Below are 19,139 nucleotides of genomic sequence, written 5' to 3'. Positions count from 1 at the left end.
GTTCATTCATTTGGGGGCTCCTTCTCTCCAGGGACTAAGCATGGCTGTGTGCCAGGCAATGCTGCAGCTGTTTCCAGGTTACGGGCGAAGCAGCCAGTCCTTGTCTGAGGAGTTTGTATTCCAACCAGGACGGCCATCAGTATGTATACCAGCCAGCGATGCCGACCCGGATACACAGAAGGCATTAGGATAGGGCGTGAGTCAGTGCAGAGGGGACCACTGTGAAGGAGCTGGTCAGATGGTCAGTCAGCCTGTTGGGGAAAGAGAGCTGGGCAAAGACTGAAAGGAAGCAAGGAGAGCAAGTGCTTCATTCAATATTTACTCACTGAGTCTGCTCAGTCTGGCTTCTTGGGGCTCCTAACACCGACCTTGCCAAAAGCACTCAATCGTAATTCTCAGCACGGATCTTCCTGTCAACTCAGGCTACCCCACGTCCTCAGGACAGGCTAAGGTGATGCACAGCTCGGGGCTCTGCTCATGCTGTGTACCCACCTGGTGCCAAGCACTGCGCTAAGACGAGGGGGCACAAAATTCAGCAGAGCTTTACAGGAAAACATATGTGAACTGGCAGTCATAATTACGAATTTCAAAACAAAAATGTGAGAGGCAGCAGGACAGAGGACGCCTCTCCCGCCCCCCCCCCCCGCCCGCAGAAGTCTGTGGGTAATAAAAAAAAAAAAAAAGGTATGATCATAGAGGAAAGATGAAAGAAACGGACTGGGCTAGCTGGTTGATGGATGGCTGCGAAGAGGATCAGCATGGCAGGCTCAGCTGGGCATAATGGCGGCTCGTCCTCAGGGTGCTAACGAGTAATTCCGTGTTGGCAGAGGGCGCTGGGGGCAAATGCAGGGCCTACCTGTGGGGGTCAGGCCAGCACAAATACAGCAAAGAGCCAAAGTGTGAGTCACTGTGTGTGTGTGTGTGTGTGTGTGTGTGTGTGTGTGAGAGAGAGTCACTTTTAAGTGGTCTTTTAAAGTTGTTTTTACTTAGGATGATGCATGCCCAGAATTTAAAAACACTAGCCTGAGTTCCCATTCCATTGCCCGGTGTTAGTCTTTGCTGCTAGTTTTTAAAATATTCTCCCAGAAGTTTTCTTCATGAGTATCAGCGCACGGATCTATCTTAAACCATCTTTCCCTCCAGTGAGACTACTATAAATAATCCTTCTGTGCCGTGCATTAAAAAATGAACCCCCACAAAGAAAGCCCAGGGACCAGATGGCTCCACTAATGAATTCTACCAAATGTCTAAAGAATTAGCACAAACTCTTAAAAAAAAAAAAAAGAAAGAAAGAAAGAAAGGAAAAAGGAGAGGGGACAATTCCCAGCTCATTCAGAAGAGATAGCTCTACACTGATAGGGTTTATTAATAAGACCTCAACGCAAATGCCAGCAATCAAATCTCACGGCGCCCGGACAACTGAGTATCTGATCATGTGAGATACAGCCCGGAAGCACAAAGACAGTTTAACTAGGGAAACCAAGCAGTGTAACGCCGCAGTGAATACAAGGGATCGATCACTCACGCTGACCTCAACAGAGGCATCGGGTGCCTCCAGCAAAACCTAACGTCTCATGACAAAGGTGCCGGCAAGAAGGTTGACCTGATAGACACCATTCTGGACCCATAGGCAACATCTCTCTCCACCCTGCCCCTTCCTCTAGAATCTGAATCTCTCGTCGGAGGCAGGAACCAAACTCGTGCAGTTCCAATACAGCACTCTGGCCCACGCACTCCCAAAGACTGGTTAGTAGATTGTTGTTTAAGTCTCTTTTGTCTTTTCTCCTGTTTTATATTCTCTTCATCTCCCAGAGGCACCAGTCTCTCCCAGGAGAAAAGCAGTTTTGGCGTGCAGCTCTAGTCACTTAGGAATGCCCACTTGCCCCTCCCATGCTCGGTACATCGTGGTGCGAGTCGCTCTCCCGACACTGGTGTGTACAGATTCTGCTGTGACCCTAGAAGTGGTGGCACTAGGAAGACTGGGGTTAGCTTAGGTCCGGGCATAGACTTGGCTCTTCCATTTCTTGGCTTCCCAAAGAAATACGTGGGCCACAAGATCCCCTCCCTCCGAAGCACTTGTATCCCTCTGTGTTCCTATAGCAACTCTCTCTGTGCAATGCCAGGGCTTTAAATTCCCTCCTCACTCAACCTCTTACTACTGCCCTGAAGTACTACAGGCAAGAAGGGGTAGCCAGCCTGTGCGCACCTCACAGACGCACCTCACAGACGCACCTCACAGACGCACCTCACAGACGCACCTCACAGAGGCACCTCACAGACGCACCTCACAGAGGCACCTCACAGACGCACCTCACAGACGCACCTCACAGACGCACCTCACAGACGTACCTCACAGAGGCACCTCACAGACGCACCTCACAGAGGCACCTCACAGACGCACCTCACAGAGGCACCTCACAGACGCACCTCACAGACGCACCTCACAGAGGCACCTCACAGACGCACCTCACAGACACACCTCACAGAGGCACCTCACAGAGGCACCTCACAGAGGCACCTCACAGACGCACCTCACAGACGTACCTCACAGAGGCACCTCACAGATGCACCTCACAGAGGCACCTCACAGACGCACCTCACAGAGGCACCTCACAGACGCACCTCACAGAGGCACCTCACAGACGCACCTCACAGACGCACCTCACAGACGCACCTCACAGACGTACCTCACAGACGCACCTCACAGACACACCTCACAGACGCACCTCACAGAGGCACCTCACAGACGCACCTCACAGACGCACCTCACAGACGCACCTCACAGACGCACCTCACAGACGCACCTCACAGAGGCACCTCACAGACGCACCTCACAGAGGCACCTCACAGAGGCACCTCACAGACACACCTCACAGAGGCACCTCACAGACACACCTCACAGACGCACCTCACAGACGCACCTCACAGACGCACCTCACAGACACACCTCACAGAGGCACCTCACAGAGGCACCTCACAGACGCACCTCACAAAGGCACCTCACAGAGGCACCTCACAGACGCACCTCACAAAGGCACCTCACAGAGGCACCTCACAGACGCACCTCACAGATGCACCTCACAGACGCACCTCACAGAGGCACCTCACAGACGCACCTCACAGACGCACCTCACAGACGCACCTCACAGACGCACCTCACAGACGCACCTCACAGACGCACCTCACAGAGGCACCTCACAGACGCACCTCACAGACGCACCTCACAGAGGCACCTCACAGACGCACCTCACAGACACACCTCACAGACGCACCTCACAGACGTACCTCACAGAGGCACCTCACAGACGCACCTCACAGACGCACCTCACAGACGCACCTCACAGAGGCACCTCACAGAGGCACCTCACAGAGGCACCTCACAGAGGCACCTCACAGAGGCACCTCACAGACGCACCTCACAGACGCACCTCACAGACGCACCTCACAGAGGCACCTCACAGACGCACCTCACAGACGCACCTCACAGACGCACCTCACAGACGCACCTCACAGACGCACCTCACAGAGGCACCTCACAGAGGCACCTCACAGACGCACCTCACAGAGGCACCTCACAGACGCACCTCACAGACGACGCTCAGCATGGGGACACCACCCATAAAGGGCACGCGGCAGAGTGGTGTATCGTGCCAAGCTCAGAGCTTCTTCACAGCAGCCACTGTGCCCTGACTGCGTGCTTCATGACTATCTTGCAGAATGAAGCTGACATAGGGGATGGATTCTGTGGTAAATGTGAGCGCCTGGGCACACTGTGTAAGGTAGCCAAGAGTAGTGGGGGAGAAAACAAAACAACTACTACTGCCCCATGCCCCATAGTTTACTGTTTTTTTTTTAAAGCTCACCTAAAGCCTTTACTAAATTGCCTGTTCACCTTAAGACAAGCAACAAGACTTTAAAAACAAAAACCTACGCTCTGTGCCCTTCTTTTCCTGTCTCTTGGGTTGCTGGCATGGGGGGTATTTCCCATTACAGAATCATTACCTGGGCACAGAAAGTGCCAGTAAGGGCTGCTGGCTGCGGAACGGCCTGTTACCCGAGCCGAGAGAAGAGGAAGGAGAAGGCGTGGAGAAGATGATGCCCTTCATATTAGTTGAACAATCTAGCCAGGGTTCTGTGATGAACCAGAAAACCGAGGATCCTGAGGGAAACTAGGTGCTTTTATAGAGCTACAAAAAGATTTGGTTTGCAAATCGAGGCTTTATCAGTTACATTCCATTCCTGAGGTATAACTTTCGTAACTTAGAGACAGTGTTACCCACAAAGTAAAAACAAGCAAGCAACCCCTCTTTCCAAACCCTCAGAGCCTTTGTCTCCTGCACATGTAAAAGGTCCCTTTTCTTCTTAGTAAATAAGAACCATCTTCTGCACGCCCAGCTCCCTCAGCAAATGCACATCCTCCACACAGCCAGCAGCTCTATAATTTACTTAATCATTAAAATAATTAGATTTACTGATAATTTGCATGGAGTGTTTCTTAAACACGCCTTCTGGATAAAGCAAGAGGGTGTTTGGGCCCAACACAAGTGCAAGTCCTCAAAGCTCAGGAATTTCCCAGTGAACACTGGTCCTTGCAGGGCTCATGTGACCAGGCAGTGCCGCAGGCAGGCGTTCCTGTAAGTGCCGTGGGCGGCTTGGTCTCTGCCGCAATAGCTGACTCTGCCACTGAGGTGCACGGAAGCCACCGACAAGATACAAACAAACAGGAGTGGCTGTGTTCCTGTGGAACTCCATGGACACACACATTTCCCCACATCCAACTATTTGGGAACAGACAAACCATACTTAGCTAGTAGTCACACAGGACAGACAGCAACACACATCTGGCCTGTGGGATGGCGGGTGCCAGTTTCTGACGAAGGCCAGATTGGCTGCACTGGAATGCTCTGGGAACTTTTTAAAGACAAGATATTGCTAACTCGCATCTTGGAGGAGTTAAATGAGTCTGCACAAGTGTCCAGGAGAGCCTGTCCCACCCAGGAGCGGGCAGGCTATCTCACGTCCATCGTCCCCTCCCTGGCCCTGTGGTCAGATGAGCCGCTAACTCTCCTCAGTTCTCACTTTTCACGTTTAGAAGGTGGGCAGAGAAGTCTGTTGGCTGGGTGTGGCGAGTCAGGGACGAGGGTGCTGGGTGTCACCTGGGGGCCACAGCAGTGAGCAGCAGGGGCAGTTTCCTGGTGGCAGAGTCCTACACACCCTGTCTGTGTGCGCTGTGCTGTCTCCCCTGCTTTTATCCTCTGTCACTCAGGGAGCAGCGAATGCAGGGAGGGGTACTGAACAGCATGGATTTGAGACACTCCTTTAGGCTTGGTTCCTGGTGCCAGGAGTGATCAGAGGTATGTGGTTTTTAGGATGTGACCAGATTGTGAGGGTTCTAATCTAGGGCCTGGACGAATCCATTGCCACCGTTATAATACTGGGAGGCAGTGGAAACTGGTAGGCGGGGCAGAATGAGCAGCTGTCCTTAACAGGACACCCTCTGTTGGTGACACTGTTTCACTATGGAGTGGGCCCGCTGACATCAGGGGTAAGAGGATGGCTTCTTCCTTAAGGCTGATATTGTAAGGTGTTCCTCACAGCAATGGAGCAGCTAGTAACATAAGCAGGTGTGGCTGACTGGCAAAAAATACTGTCACTAATGTTTTTGTTTTGTTTTGTTTTGTAGCCAGGGTCTCACTATGTATCCCTGGCTGTCCTAGAACTCTGTAGCCCAGGCTGGCCTCGAACTCACAGTGACCCACCCGCCTCTGTCTCCTGAGTGCTGGGGTTAAAGGCGTGCGCCACTGCCGTACCTGGAAAGCTAAAGCATCTACGCGGCTCTTTAACTCGACCTCTGTCATTGCTGCTAAGCAAGACTCACCCTCAACTTCAACATGGCTCCAACGCCAGACCCCTCACAACGCAGCTGGGGAAGGAGCGAGCACTAGATGTTCATGAGAAAACGGCTTAAGCAACAATCACTCGGTGCACATAAAGTCCAAGACCATTTTACCCAATCTGTCTTAAATTAGATCTTTGTGAAGTAAATGAGTTAAAAGGAAATTGAAATTGCACTGTGGTTTACTGCCCAAGGGGAAATATCCGTTTATAACAACAGCCAGTGAATGTTTCTGAGCACAAAGCCCATTAAGAGCGGTGGAACAGCTCTTAACAAATTATGGCACCGAGTATTAATAAGCGTGTCATGTCGGCATACAATGGGCCTTCTAAAGAGCGCAGGCTTTTCATTTCTAATTAATGGGGTTTTCTGCATGTGACTTAGGCATATGGCTCCGGTTAACTGGGGATGGAAAGTCTTTCCTCTGGGGCCCACAATTAGGGCATGAGGCACTGTGCACAGCCAGGTACAAGCACATTCATACACATACCAAACAAGTGACCCAGCCTAGCACAAATACAGCGCAGCACACACAGCCTCACGGTGCTGCAGTGCAGCCCACTTACTAGAATGTTCTCAGCCCCACACCCCAAACTGGAACTGCCCCCTAAGTGAAAACAACAAAAGGTGAATGATAAGAAGCGACGCCACGTGGACGAGTTCTCAACACACGGACAGAGAACCACACGGAACAGAAAGTGTCGTAAGGAATTAGCCACTGACAGGCCCTGGTCAGCTGTGCAGCGCATGGCTCAGGAGAGCAAGTCCTCACTCAGTCACATTCTCTGCCTCTGAGAGGCGGCCAGCTGATGACCTCCTGGCTCTACAGACCCACCTAACCTACAAGAGGGTAGCTGTGACAAAGATCCTTTTAGTTTCTCTGGCTACAGCTGCAACTGGCAGTGACGCTGACAGTCTCTAGAACTGAGGTCCTAACGGGTCTGACCCCGAGAACTGCCCACTTCTCTTCCTTCGGGCACATTCTTGCCCGCCTCAGCTCGTGATGTGCACTGTACACTCAGCCCTGCTGTGAAAGTCATCGCTGACCACTTGACTGGGTTTAGAATCGCTGTAGAAATACCCCTCTGGGTGTGTCTATAAAGGTTTCTCCAGAAAGATCTAACCAAGGGCAGAAGGTCTCTCCTACATGAGGTGGCACTATAACAGGCCTCAACCCTGAATGCCACCAAGATGATTTCCGGTTTGAAAACAGCTACCTAGAAAAAGGCATCCCCGTAGTCAGCCTGGAAGGCATGAAGGCTTGCTGCAACTCAAATCCGAAAGGCTATACATACCAAGCTGGCACCGTCCCGGTGGTACTGGGTTCTCAGGCATGAAAGATGCAAAAGTGAGGGGTCATAAACACTTGTGTCACCAGGCAGTGGTGGCGCACGCCTTTCATTTCAGCACTTGGAGGTGGAAGCAGGTAGTTCCCTGAGTTTAAGGCCAGCCTGATCTACAGAGTGAGTTTGTGCCAAGGTCCATAAAGTCACTGAGACCAGACAAAGTGTGGTAGGGTTGGAGTCCTCACAAGGAGGCTCTGAGAAGCCACTGCATGAAGTTGGGATGGTAAAGCCTAAGGTGGGAGGAAGACCTCAGAATGTGGCACACCTGCTGAGGAGAGCTGCAGCCATAGACCTGCAACCCCACCCCCACCCCACCCCCAAAGCTCTGTGCACTGCAGGCACAGCAAAGGAGAGGTGGACGCCCAAGGCTGATGCTGACCAGGGAGCTGCAGGGTTGGCAGCTGCTTGCTGAGCTTGACCTCGGTTTGGCCCAGTCTCCCCCTGTTACACAGCCGTCCCTCTGTTCTGGGATGGGCAGGGCTAATTCTCTGTTGTTGGGTGTTATAAAATATAATCTCTCTCTCTCTCTCTTTTTTTTTTTTTTTCACTTAATAGAAGCTCACAGTTGAGACCCTGTCTTGTCTCTCCTGAGACTTTGGGACCCTGAACAGTGTTGAGACTTAAAGACTATGGAGACCTGTAGAGAGCGAATAAATGCATCGTGTGTTATGAGAGGAGGACGTGGCCTTCGGCAGGGTGCTAAGTTGTGAGTTGAGCTGCACCTGTGTGTCTGGGCGTCAGGCTGGCAGAGGATGGTAGCGCCTATCCTTCACCGTCCACTTTAGAGTCACCACAGCAGCACATCTCTGGCGTGTTTGTAAGGCTGTTTGCACCATGGTTTTGCTGAGGGACGCCTCACCAGGAACATGGATGGCTATCACGGTCTGGGCTCTGGACTGAGTGAGCCGAGTACAGCATTGTCTCTGTGCTCCCTGTGTATAGATGCAAAGTGACCAGTGCTCCGCTGCCATGGCAGCCCGTGCCCTTCCTAAACTGTGAGTCTCTAGCTACCCTTCTTTGTGTGAGTTACTTTTTGTTAGGTATTTGATCACAGCCACAGAGCAGTAGCCAATAGCTACTTACTTGCTAGGCTAGTTTTCACTAATCACCAGGCTGGTACCTCCCTCTGAGTGACTGTGCCATGGCTGACTCAGCAACATAGCAGGCCACAAATGCCTTTCAACAGTATCTGCTGTGTCTCCTGAGTAGTTGGCAGGCTGAGGCAGTACACCTTTCCACACCTTTCTGTTGAGATCAGCCTGGGCTCCTAACAAGACCCCACCTCAAAACGAATGAACGAATGAACAAAACCTCGTTTGGGAAAAAGAAAATATAAGGCATAATCTCAACAGGCCATGAAGCCATCAAATGAAAAGTGGCTGTGACGTCACGTCACTGAAGCGACGCCTTAGGCCCAGCAGCTGCGTGGGGCAGCAGCGGAGCCTCTCGGGATGGGGTTTTCTGGCTCACGTGAAATTACTTCATAGCGTTATATGTAGCTACAGAGAGGCACCCACAAAACCAAAGCGGGCCGTATGTCTCGAATACCTGGACACTGGCACAAGCCAGGCACCTTGAAAACACTGAGCTACGGCAGGACACAAGGACTCGGGAGCTCTTTGGCCTGCTCTGTGTGAATGGCCAGAGCTTTGGCGCGAGCCCGGGAGACCTCTCACCTGTGTCTCAAAACCCTGAAGAGACGCTGGAGAGATGGCTTGGCTCTTAAGAGCACCGACGGTTCTTCCAGAGGACCCACACACATGGTGGCTCACAACTGTAACCCCAGGCCCTCCATGGGCACTGCACACTTGTGCACGGGATATAGGTAGACAAAACAGCCGTACGCATTATATGAGTAAATAAAACACTTAAAATATTCTTATAGTTACCGATAAATTTACCTATGAGTCTACTTGAAGAAATAACCACATTGATGTGATTTATTTACTATGTGGCAAGCATCCCACCACATTTTCTAGAAGCTTCTCATGGTAACCACTCTGAAGCAAGTTACCAGTCCATATGAAATAGACTGTGTCAGAGGCAGGGTAACTTGCTCAAGACCACAATAGTAAGTTGGGAAACATAGAACTGCAACGCAATAGCCTAATTCCAAGGCCAGTATTTATAATTTACTTGGTATCCTGCACTGAAAGAAAGCTTTAAAACTTGATAAACACAGAAAACAAAAAACTTTGGGTGGGATGGTACACACCTTTAATCCCACCACTGGCTGGTGGATCTCTGAGTTCAAGGCCAGCCCGGTGTACATAACAAGCTCCAGACCAGCCAGGCCTCACAGAGAGACCCTGTCTCAAAAACAAAACCAGGCTCGATGACACCAACCCCAGAGAGATCTGCCTAAGCTGTAGTCGCAGATGAAGGGGCAGGGATGGCAGAGCAGCCTCTGGGAGCCAGATTTGCTCTCACAGGCAGAGCTCTTCCTGCCACTCCAGGCCGTCTCTAACCTTCCTATTGGTGAGGGAACCTCTTCCATGGCTTCCCTTCCCAACCTCCAACAGGTGTCTGCCCTCTTAGGGGCCTAAGGACTGCAGATGTTTGCAGATGTTCAGGAGCACGGCAAGCTGAGGTTTAAGGAACAAGAGTCCAGACAGGCAGGGGCTGATCTTCCCTCTGCTGTGGTTTTCTCAGTTCAGCAAGCAGCGGACATGACATGAGGCCCACGTGGCACAGGGTGGGCCGGTCACCCGAGCAAGTTCCCAGACCACAGAATAGAAACCCAACAGCCAAGTGAGCAAGAAGGTTACTTGAATGGTTTAATTTTCTGGAGCTAGATTTTCTTTTCTAACTTTTAAAAACATGGCTCATGGGCTGGAGAGATGGCTTGATGGTTCAGGGTACTTGCTACTCTTCCAGAGGGCCTAGGTTTAGTTCCCAGCTCCAACATGGCAGCCCTCGGAACTGTCTGACTCTCTAGTTCTAGAACATTGGATGGTCTCCTGTGCCTCTGCAGGCATCAAGCACACACATGTGCACAGACATAAATGCGGGCAAAACAGTTATTCACATAAGCAATTAAGAAGGAAAAACACATCATAACACCAACATTTCTAACTCTGGCACTCCTACTATCACAGAAACGTGGGTATCTGGATATTGACGATGCTCTCAAAGACAAACAGGAGACAGGGTTTCTCTGTGTAGCCCTGGCTGTCCTGGAATTGCTTTGCAGACCAGGCTAGCCTTGAACTCACAGAGATCCACTTGTCTCACCTTCAGAGTTCTGGGATTACAGGTGTATGCCACTGCACCTGGCCAGGCCAATATATATATATATATGACTTATTTATTTGTTATTTATATAGTATTTTCCCTCTGTGTACACCTGCATGCCAGAAGAAGGGGCCAGATCTCATTATGGATGGTTGTGAGCCACCATGTGGTTGGTTGTTGGGAATTGAGCTCAGGACCTCTGGAAGAACAGACAGTGCTCTTAACCTCTGAGCCACTTCTCCAGCCCCCAGGCCAAGTTTTATTAAAGTAAAATTTGTATAACTTTCAGCCTGAGGAAGGGCCCAACAGACATCATGGCTGAAGAGAGCTCATCCTGGAATTCAGATGAGCACTGGCCCCCATGCCTACTTAGTGGAGGGGGAAGGGGAGGCTCTTATCTGGAGGGAGCGATGGGTTATTTGGCTCCTCACAGCTCAGGCTGATGCTAAGATGTACTGGAGTCCTGTGTGTAGAAACAGACGACTGGCAAACTCTATATTAACTCCTGAGTTCACGCACTCCCTGTATTTTCACCTCTGCCACAGTACGTCAGCCTCGCATTACTCAGGCCAGCTGCCCTCAGGAACCGTTACTCAGGCCAGCTGCCCTCACGAACCGTTACTCAGGCCAGCTGCCCTCACGAACCGTTACTCAGGCCAGCTGCCCTCAGGAACTGTTACTCAGGCCAGCTGCCCTCAGGAACCGTTACTCAGGCCAGCTGCCCTCACGAACCGTTACTCAGGCCAGCTGCCCTCAGGAACCGTTACTCAGGCCAGCTGCCCTCAGGAACCGTTACTCAGGCCAGCTGCCCTCAGGAACCGTTACTCAGGCCAGCTGCCCTCACGAACCGTTACTCAGGCCAGCTGCCCTCACGAACCGTTACTCAGGCCAGCTGCCCTCAGGAACCGTTACTCCCATGTAAAGCTCCTCAATCGCTCTCCATTCATTGTCAAGGAAAGAGCAACTTGTGGGCCTCATAGCCTCCCGGCTAAGATCCGGCCCCAGCTGTCCTGTTCTGCCTCCTTCCCACCGCCCCTCACTCAGTCCCTGCTTCCCACTTGGATTAGTCGAACGGGCTCTTCTCACGCACTGTGCCTCCGTCCACGGCTTCGTTCCCACGGTGCTCTCCTCCCGCCAGCGTGCTTCCCTGCCCCTCGTTCCTGGGGTGCAAGGCCAAATCCAAGCCCTACTCCTGCTATAAAGTCGCCGTGGGGCCATCTTGCCCGGGGGACGCTGTCACCACAAACGCTTACTCGCACACAAGACCCCCAGTAGCTCTCCACTGCTTATCAAGGAAAGACCAAACAAGCCACTGGGGTGCAAGCTGCTTCCGGGTAGAGAACGGATTCTAATCAATCTTTCCTGTGAGGGAACTGAATGCTTCCTCGAGAAGTACTTCCTGAGTCAAACGCATCACCTTTCCTGGGAGGCGAATATTCCACAGCGGTTTCTCTTTTCTCATAGTCATAGCTGAGTGATACAGCAAGGCCAATGGCACGGAGAGGAAACTGCTTATGGGGTGGATGCGGCTGGAGGGTTGTGCCGCCAGTAAATCAACAAACACTACAGCACACACAGAGATTACTAACGCCCTTAGACAAGGGCCTCTCTAATTCAAGGGCCCTGTGAGCAGCGTGGAAAGTACGGTGGGCACTCCACAGTGGTCTAGCCTCTACCAACATTGCTAAACCACTAAGCAAAACCCTTTTTTTTTTTTTTTTAAATAAGAAATATACCGGTCACTAGCCTTCCCTACCCAAACAGCTCAGCTCACTTTGGAAGGTCAGGAAAATTTCATTCAAAACTCCTGTTGTCATCAGGCCGGAAGCACACGGTGTTTTCATACGCGCTCCCTCCTAAGACCCTTGTTCACTCAAGAGACCCTGCCTGGCCGCCTGGAGAGCGGCCCGTGCTTTAGCCTCGGAGACAGATGAACAAGAGCATGCAAAGGCCCCACACGCCGGTGTTACCTGCTGTGAAGGGCAGGAGAGCAGGCTCAGGAGCACCTGCTGCCCACAGGGGGCCCACACTACGGTCTTTACAAACACTGAAAGGATGGGTGGGACAGTAGTCATCCCTAGTGTCCCCTTAAGTTTCTAGACTGGAGAAACCAAAGCCCTTGCACGGTTAAGTGACCTGGAACTAGATGAGGACAGAAACAAGACTTCCTGACTTCCGGTCAGTGCTGAGGCTGTGGAAGAGAAGAAACATGCCTCAGGAGGCTGGCACACCACCATCGGCTCTCATAGCTACACGCTTGGGTAGCGACTCTGCCCAGTGTCCACCACCCGTCCAGGCCTGAGAGGGGCCCCCTCTCGCTGCATCACAAGCATCTGTCCTGAGCTGATCTGGTGAATAAAAACTGAAACACCACTCTACTTCCCTACATTACTAAGAGAAGAAACTATCAATGACGAAATAAACTAGAGTTTTAAGATACATAGTTTTAATTTTGAATGTCTGTGCTTACTGTGCAAAGGTAGGGCATGAAACGACTCATTGGTGACACTTCAGTCACACCTGTGGACACAGCATAAGCCTTCCCAAAAAAGCCTGGCTCTGCACACTCCTTGACACATTATAAACAGATTTGGAAAGGAGGCTCTGCCAGCAGCCTGGGGAACGTGAGAGAGACAGACAGACAGACAGACAGACAGAGAGGGAGACAGAGAGGGAGACAGACAGACAGACGAGAGAGAGACAGACAGAGAGACAAAGACAGGCAGACAGACAGACAGAGTGAGACCTAGATTGCCAGGAGCTGATGGCTCTATCGTTAGCGAGGTAAGGAGGAAACGGTGAGCCTGTGGGCACAGAGGTGCCCTCCACACCCACACTGAACGACACCTGAAATCATCTTGTCCCCCATGATGGCATGAAGACAGACTGAGCTATGGGAACTGAGGAGGGAGAAGACTCGGCTCTGGTGCAGAAGCACTGAGTTAGGTCACAGGAAGCAGCAGCCTCTGGGCTGGGCCTGGGTGAGTGCCAAGGATTCCAGAAGCTGAGGTTAAAGGCAGAACATTCCAGTAAGAGCTGCCACAGACCCGAGTGGGAAACACAGAGGGGACAGAGCGCTTTACCACAGTCCAAACACGTTGTACAAACAGCAAAGGTGTAAACACAAACACAAAGATATGGACGCACATCCACTCTACCACACCAGTAGACAGATGAGGACACCAAGGCCAGGGTAGTTTATTTGGCCAAGAGCAAACCAAAGGCAAAAATATAAAATTACAACCAAGGTTTTCCCAGTTAGGTACTTGGGTGGTGTCACAGAAAATGGCCCCGCAGGCTCCCGGGGAGGGGCACTATTGGGGGTGTGGCCTTGTTGGAAGAGGCGTGTCACTGGGGGTGGGCTTTGCGGCTCCCTTCTCCAGCACCTTGGCTGCCTGTGCGCTGCCATGCTTCCCACCCTGACAATAATGGACCAAGCCTCTGTGTCTGTAAGCCAGCGTCAACTAAAAGTTTCCTTTATAAGAGTTGCTGTGGTCACGTGGTCACGGCGTCTCTTCACACACTGGGAACCTAAGACAATGCTCTTCCCACTAGGCTGTCCTGACAGGCAGGGGTGGGCTCTGGCGGGAGGGACACAGTCTTCCTTCAAAAAGTAACAGAGGGTGGAGAGGCCAGTCACACAGCTCAAGAGCTATGTCCAGGTGAGCAGCTGCGGAGGTGTTGACAAAGGGCGCGGCTACGCGGCTCTCAGCACGACGCTCTTCATTACACATCCTACGCAGGCGTAAACCACAGGGGCGGAAGGGGTTTGCTCTGTGCCCTTACACGCGTCTGCTGGCGTGTGGACAGCTGAGCCGACCGAGGCCAAGACAGAATAAGATGCTTCAAGGGCGGGAGACGGGAAGCTGGGAATATGTTGTAATGAGCAGAAGCAAAGAGAGAAGATCCAATGCAGTTCTACTGCTAACAGCAGCTGCGGCTTTTTAAAAGGTGTGTGTGTGTGTGTGTGTGTGTGCGCACTTGTGTGTGTGTGGGGGGGGGTGCGCACACGCACACTGTTGAGTGGAAATCAGAGGACAGCCCGCAGGCGTGAGTTCTTTGGTAAGCGCCCTTTTCTACTGAGCCACCTTGCAGGCCTGATTCTGGCTTTTGACAGAGTATCAACTCCATAAAATCATTAGCACAAGGAAGTCAGATTAAATGATTGCCCAAGGACTCCGCACTGTAGCCGCCTGCGACGCCACCTGGGCCTCACTTTGTGGAAAATAACAAATAAACGGGTGCGCCACAGCAACAGGGACACTCCACAGCACTTATGGGTGTATCAGTCCTGTAATTCAAACTTTTCCTTCTAGGACTTATAATCGGGCCCATTAGACACCAAGGCCATGTCGGTGATCAGGGTGGGACTCAGTTCAACCCATAGATTCCCCTGCCGCCTGCTGAAGACACACGGCCACCTAGGACTCAACAATTACTGTTAAGCAGTAGACGGTATTTTCGGTAGTGAAGACAGACACTGCAAGCGGTAAAGAAAAAGCCATTGATTCTCTAAAAGAAAAAAAAAACAAAAAGCAAACAAAAAATAGGGCAAGGAAGAAACAAACTGAGAATTGACACTGATAAAACTCACAATGAGACGGCATGGACGGCACGGCACGTGGCAGCACACAGCTGTGGTCCTCACGCTCGGGAGGCTTTGAGGCCAGCCTGAGCCTCAGGCTCAACAACAACAATAACAAAAAAACCAAATGGATCCCACAATAAATAAAAAGGGAAGACACAGTAAAGAAAGAAATAGGAGGAACGCCAAGAACAAGGGTCAGAGGTCAGAGGTCAGGCTCCTGACACACATAAGCCAGGGTTTGCACAGACACAGAGCCAAGAACAAAGCTCTGAGGTCAGAGGTCAGGCTCCCGACACACATCTGCTACGGCTTGCACAGACACAGAGCTGAGAACAAGGGTCAGAGGTCAGAGGTCAGACTCCCGACACACATCAGCTAGAGTTTGCACAGACACAGAGCCAAGAACAAGGGTCAGAGGTCAGAGATCAGGCTCCTGACACACATCAGCTAGGGTTTGCACAGACACAGAGCCAAGAACAAGGGTCAGAGGTCAGGTTCCTGACATGCATCTGCTAGGGCTTGCACAGATACAAAGACACCACAGACAACAGCGCTATCTACGATTGTCACCGCAGGGGACAAGGAGTGGGAGCTGAGGATGGGTATAAAAGGCAGGCTTTTTACCGAATGCCTGTGAAATTTTCATCATGCAAATATATGACCTATTTTTAAAGAGAGATAAGTCAAAATACATATCTGTTCCTTAAACATACTTTTTGTATCAACTAACTGAGAAATGAGAAGGTCAAGGGAGGAAGTGTTAGCACTTAGTGTCAAGAGCAAGGAGAGAAGGCACTAGAACCTGCCCTGAGCAAGGAGAGAAGGCACTAGAACCAGCCCTGAGCAAGGGAAGAAGGCACTAGAACCAGCTCTGAGCAAGAGAAGAAGGCACTAGAACCAGCCCTGAGCAAGGAGAGAAGGCACTAGAACCAGCCCTGAGCAAGGAGAGAAGGCACTAGAACCTGCCCTGAGCAAGGAGAGAAGGCACTAGAACCTGCCCTGAGCAAGGAGAGAAGGCACTAGAACCTGCCCTGAGCAAGGAGAGAAGGCACTAGAACCTGCCCTGAGCAAGGAAAGAAGGCACTAGAACCTGCCCTGAGCAAGGGAAGAAGGCACTAGAACCTGCCCTGAGCAAGGGAAGAAGGCACTAGAACCTGCCCTGAGCAAGGGAAGAAGGCACTAGAACCTGCCCTGAGCAAGGGAAGAAGGCACTAGAACCTGCCCTGAGCAAGGGAAGAAGGCACTAGAACCAGCCCTGAGCAAGGGAAGAAGGCACTAGAACCAGCCCTGAGCAAGGGAAGAAGGCACTAGAACCTGCTCTGAGCAAGGAGAGAAGGCACTAGAACCAGCCCTGAGCAAGGGAAGAAGGCACTAGAACCAGCCCTGAGCAAGGAGAGAAGGCACTAGAACCTGCCCTGAGCAAGGGGCTGCAGAGGTGCAGTGCCGAAGGCTCGCAGCATGCAGAGCGAACAACCCGCTGTTTGCAGGGGCCACCTGGAAAAGTCGGGTGCAGAACTCACAAGGCCCTCAAAGCCTAGAATGGCCAAACTGGCAGCAGGCAGGGCAGTGCCTAGACAGCATGACACATGGCTTTGCTTCTGGGGTCCTGAGCTGCCTGCAACATGGAATCCACAACAGGATGAAACCAGAACTTCTGTTACCCAGAAAATAAAGAGGAAAGGAGACAAGAAACAAATCTCCTGAGGCTCCTCACTGATGGCCAGTTAGAAACCGACGCTTGAGGAGAAGACAGACATTTACCAGAGGAAAGAGAGTTTATCTTCCAGGAATTAAGACAATTCCTGAAAATGAATCAGAAAGTCACTTCCTCCCTACAAGTTTTTGATTTGCGACAGGTTGGTTGCCAGTGCGCAACCAGTAGCAGTAAGGGCTTGAAGGGAAATCAGGTGAAAAGTTCCTTGTTTAGGCGTGCAATGGCTGTGGATGCAGCCACGTTAGAGGAGGGCCTGCCTACCACGCTCAGCCTGGGCTCAAGCCTTAAGAACCTCATAACGTGTGTGGTGCAGCCTGTATCCCAGAACTCAAGAGATAGAGGCAGGGGGATTAAGGGTTCATATAGTTACACGGTGAGGTTGGGGCCAGGCTGGGCTACTACGTAAGTCCCTGTCCCAGACAGAGAGACAGATTATAGGTAGGTGGATAGATAGATTTTAGATAGGTAGATAGGTAGATTATGGGTAGGTAGATTATGGGTAAGTAGGTAGATTGTAGGTATGTTGATAGATTATAGGGAGGTAGGTAGATAAAGATTAATGTACAAAGAACACACCTCAACTGCTAGCATGCTCTCTTGACATAATTTGTTTGCCTTATAGTAGCCATTAGCCATGTCTGCATATATCTTTTATAGGCCTTTTGTTTTTTAAATAATTTATTTTATTTTATGTGCATTGGCATTTTGCCTATATGTATGTATGTGTGAGGGCGTCATATCTTGGAATTACAGACAGTTGTGAGCTGCCATGTGGGTGCTGGAATCGAACCCAGGTCCCCTGGAAAAGCAGTCAGTGCTCTTAACTGCTAAGCCATCTCTCCAGCCCCCTTATAGAACTTTTTCTATGTTTTTGTTTTGTTTTGTTTTGTTTTTTGAGACAGGGTCTCTCTGTGTTAGCCTTGGCTGTCCTGGACTTGCTGGCCTTGAACTCATAGAGATCCGCCTGCCTCTGCCTCCTGAGTGCTGGGATTAAAGGTGTGTGCCACCACGCCCGGCTCCCTTGTAGAACTTTCTTAATGGTAGTATTTTTAAGAAAAAATTTGAAGACCATAAAAAAAATCTATTTAAAATTATTCTTCTCAGGAACTCCCTGCCTTTCTGACAAGGCCAAAGTCTGAAGTTGAACTTCCTCTATTATGTGTGTAGTACGTGTGCATAGTGTATGTGCACATACATTCTTCATGTATGTTGACTGCATCCGGGCAGGTTCATGTGAAGGAACATGTATGTTGACTGCATCCGGGCAGGTTCATGTGAGGGAACATGTATGTTGACTGCATCCGGGCAGGTTCATGTGAATGAACATGTATGTTGACTGCATCCGGGCAGGTTCATGTGAATGAACATGTATGTTGACTGCATCCGGGCAGGTTCATGTGAAGGAACATGTATGTTGACTGCATCCGGGCAGGTTCATGTGAAGGAACATGTATGTTGACTGTATCCAGGCAGGTTCATGTGAATGAACATGTATGTTGACTGTATCCAGGCAGGTTCATGTGAATGAACATGTATGTTGACTGCATCCGGGCAGGTTCATGTGAAGGAACATGTATGTTGACTGCATCCGGGCAGGTTCATGTGAAGGAACATGTATGTTGACTGTATCCAGGCAGGTTCATGTGAATGAACATGTATGTTGACTGTATCCAGGCAGGTTCATGTGAATGAACATGTATGTTGACTGCATCCGGGCAGGTTCATGTGAAGGAACATGTATGTTGACTGCATCCGGGCAGGTTCATGTGAAGGAACATGTATGTTGACTGTATCCGGGCAGGTTCATGTGAATGAACATGTATGTTGACTGCATCCGGGCAGGTTCATGTCAGGGAACATGTATGTTGACTGCATCCGGGCAGGTTCATGTGAGGGAACATGTATGTTGACTGCATCCGGGCAGGTTCATGTGAATGAACATGTATGTTGACTGCATCCGGGCAGGTTCATGTGAAGGAACATGTATGTTGACTGCATCCGGGCAGGTTCATGTGAATGAACATGTATGTTGACTGCATCCGGGCAGGTTCATGTGAAGGAACATGTATGTTGACTGCATCCAGGCAGGTTCATGTGAAGGAACATGTATGTTGACTGTATCCGGGCAGGTTCATGCGAATGAACATATGCATGGGTTTGGTAGCCAGAGGTTGACGTCAGGTGTCTTCCTTAATTGCTCACCATGTAAGGTGCTGGTTTTTTTTTTTTAAACTCTAATTTTCATTTGGTTCCTTATGCCTCTACCTCCCTTCCAACGCCCCCACCCCAGGAAGGAGAGAAAGAAGGTTAGAAGAGACACGGGATGCAGACCTCTTTAGACTCAGACTTTAGACTTCTGGC

At 50.8% G+C, this 19,139-nt stretch overlaps 1 protein-coding gene across 1 annotated transcript in view; it reads right to left on the bottom strand.

Annotated features, from left to right (window-relative positions):
- Positions 1-19,139, bottom strand: part of Scn8a (sodium voltage-gated channel alpha subunit 8) — a 179,912-nt gene that overhangs the window by 94,972 nt on the left and 65,801 nt on the right. The window lies entirely within an intron of this gene.

Source organism: Acomys russatus, chromosome 17 (genome assembly GCF_903995435.1).
Source record: "Acomys russatus chromosome 17, mAcoRus1.1, whole genome shotgun sequence".
NCBI lineage: Eukaryota > Metazoa > Chordata > Mammalia > Rodentia > Muridae > Acomys > Acomys russatus.
Note: the sequence above shows the minus strand (reverse complement) of the source record. Positions and strands in the feature narration are given on the sequence as shown.